Source organism: Adiantum capillus-veneris, chromosome 6, assembly GCF_014529385.1.
Source record: "Adiantum capillus-veneris isolate H3 chromosome 6, ASM1452938v2, whole genome shotgun sequence".
Taxonomy (NCBI): Eukaryota; Viridiplantae; Streptophyta; class Polypodiopsida; order Polypodiales; family Pteridaceae; genus Adiantum; species Adiantum capillus-veneris.
Window position 1 is genome coordinate 91,614,510 of NC_140936.1, and position 3,123 is coordinate 91,617,632.

Genomic DNA, 3,123 nt, shown 5'->3' on the forward strand with positions numbered 1-3,123 from the left:
TTCAAAGAGGGAGGGAAGAGTATCTCTTTCCTTACCTATGATGGCACATTTGGTGCTATGGACAAAGTCTTGGCCTTTATCCAACAAGTTGATGCGGCGTTTGGAGATGAGGGCTTCATGGAGTCCTCTAAGCTATGCCCTGTAGCTATGCACTTTCAAAAGTCCACCAGGCAATGGTGGTCTAGCTTACGAGCCAACGGTGAAGCTCCGCAAACATGGAAAGCTTTAAGAGCTTCCATTATGAAGCATTTTTTGGCCACCGATGCCAAAGTCAAAGTACTCACCGAATGGCGAAGCTTAAAGCTGTCTCCCAATGAATCTATCCACAAATATGTAGACAAGTTTTGGGACCTACAACTCAAAGCCTCTGTCTTCAAAAAGTTGGATTTTGGAGAGCAAAAGCAACAATTTTGTGCGGGCTTAACCGAAGAAATGGCGGAGTATGTCAACTCCCAAAGCCCACGTACCATATCGACGGTAATACACCACACTATGGTCGCCTCTCGAATCAATTTCCAAACGGGGGCAAAAAGAAATAATAAGCTCCCGGAAAATAAGGGTTCCAATGAGCCTAAGGGGAAGGACAATGTCCAAAAGTCTCCAATGGGCAACTCCAACAAAGCTAAAGAGAAGGGAGTTTACAAAGGTAAGAATAAACTCTCTCGTGAAGAGCTTGAGCGTTATCGTAAGGATAACCGGTGTTTCAAGTGCGGCGAACAAGGGCATGCATACCGCGCTTGTCCCCAAAAGAACAACCGCCAAGATCCTCCTAGAGCTTCCTTGGTTGAAATCCAAGAGGAGGAGACTCACCAAACTCACCACAAAGGATCTCCTCTATGCCATGCTTGGGGAAAGGTAAGAGAACATGATGCTTTTATTCTCTTTGACCCTGGTTCTACTCACAATTTTATACTTATAGAGTTGGCCACCAAGCTAGGAATACAATCCAACGAGATGGGAGATGTCCTACCCGCAGACAGTGCCTTCAAGGGGCAAGAAGCTTCAGTCACTCCCTTAATCGGGAAATTGAGGCTTCATGTCCAAGGCTATGTGGAAAAAGAGGACTTCTTTATCTCTCCTCTCAAGCATGAGGATGTAATCCTAGGGGCACCATGGTTTGACCGCCTGGCTTCCGATGTTAAATTTCCTGAAAGGAGAATCTCCTTTAAGTTCAGGGAAAAAGACATGTATATAGATGCTAAGGAAATGGGTAACACCATCCCCATTGTACATACACCAGCTTTCAACAAGTCAATAAAGAGCTCTATTTCTGTGTACATGATTTTTGTTAAAGACTCTCAAAATGAACCTAATGCTTTAGCAAAAGAAAATAAAAGCAACCAAAATGAATTAGAGGTATCCATTTTTCTCAAGGGGTTTCAAGATGTTTTTATTGACGACATCCCTTGTGAGCTACCTCCTAAACGAGGTAATGATGACCATGCAATTGAACTTCTTCCAGGAAGTTCACTGCCTAATAAACCTCCTTATAGAGTTTCTCAAGCTCAACAAGAGGAGATTATACAGCAAGTGCATGAGTTAGTTGAGAAGGGTATGGTTAGGCGAAGCTCATCTCCATTTTGCTCACCTGTGCTATAGACGGCACATATCGTATGTGTGTCGACTATAGAGCACTAAATAGGATCACTATCAAGAATAGGTTTCCCATTCCACGGGTAGAAGACCTATTTGATAAGCTACAAGGATCGACCTACTTCAGTAGGGTTGACCTAAAAAGTGGCTATCATCAAATAAGGATAGTTGATCAAGACATTGTAAAGACAGCATTTCGTACTACATTTGGTCTTTACGAATACATTGTCATGCCTTTTGGCTTGACCAATGCACCAGCCACATTCAACCGCTTGATGGAGAAGCTATTTAGGCCTCATCGAACCTTCACTGGAGTGTTCTTTGATGATAATATCATCTACTCTAATTCATTGGAGGAACACAAGCAACACCTCCAGGTAATATTTCAAGTTTTAAGAGAGAATAAACTTTATGTTAATCGAAAGAAAAGTGAATTTTTCTTGCAAGAGATTCAGTATTTAGGTCACATTATCTCTCAAGATGGCATCCAAATGGATCCATCCAAGTTAGAGGTAATAAAAGGATGGCCTAAACCAAGGAATCTGCATGAACTAAGAAGCTTCATAGGTATGTGTGCATACTATAGACGCTTCATAGAAAATTTCTCACAAATTGCGGGACCATTACATGACCTAACAAAGAAAAGAGTTAGGTATACATGGTCTGCTAAGGAGAACAATGCTTTCGAAAAGCTTATCTCTCAACCTGTGCTTACACTACCGGATCTCTCGAAAACATTTGAGGTCCAATGCGATGCTTGTGGTTATTTCCTTGGAGCTATTTTTCTCCAAGAAGGGCACGCCATAGGCTATGAGAGTCGAAGGCTCGACCCTATTGAGCAAGCTCTAGGCATATACGAAAAACAACTCCTTGCAGTTCTACATGCCTTAGACTCATGGAAGCACTATTTATTGGGGACTCCTTTCATTCTGCGAACGGATCACCAAAGTCTTAAGTACTTCATGACACAGACCAAGCTCTCCGACAAACAAATGAGGTGGGCAAATTTCCTTTCGCAATGTCATTTTCATATTGCTCACATTGCTGGCAAGCATAATCAAGTAGCTGATGCACTCTCAAGACGGCCGAGAGTGAATGCGGTTTCCATAGCAACTCACAATGATCTATCTTCAATGATAGATGAGTATGCTATTGATCCAGATTTTAGAGATGTGATTTCAGCCCTTGCATTAGGGAAGAAAGAAGAACCATTTACTTTACAAGATGGTTATCTTCTCTATGGCAATAGACTATGCGTTACTAACTCACTACGTGAGAAAGTAATGTATGAATCTCATGCTCCACCTTATGCGGGGCATAGAGGGATTTAATCTACCTTAAAGGGAATTGAAACATATTTCTATTGGCCAACCATGAAAGTGAGCATACAAGAGTATGTTTCCAAATGTGTGGTATGCCAAAAGACAAAATTTGATAGAGGGAAGCAACTTGGATTGCTTCAACCCTTGCCAATCCCTAATTCACCATGGGAGAGCATATCCATGGATTTTATCTTTGGATTGCCTAAGT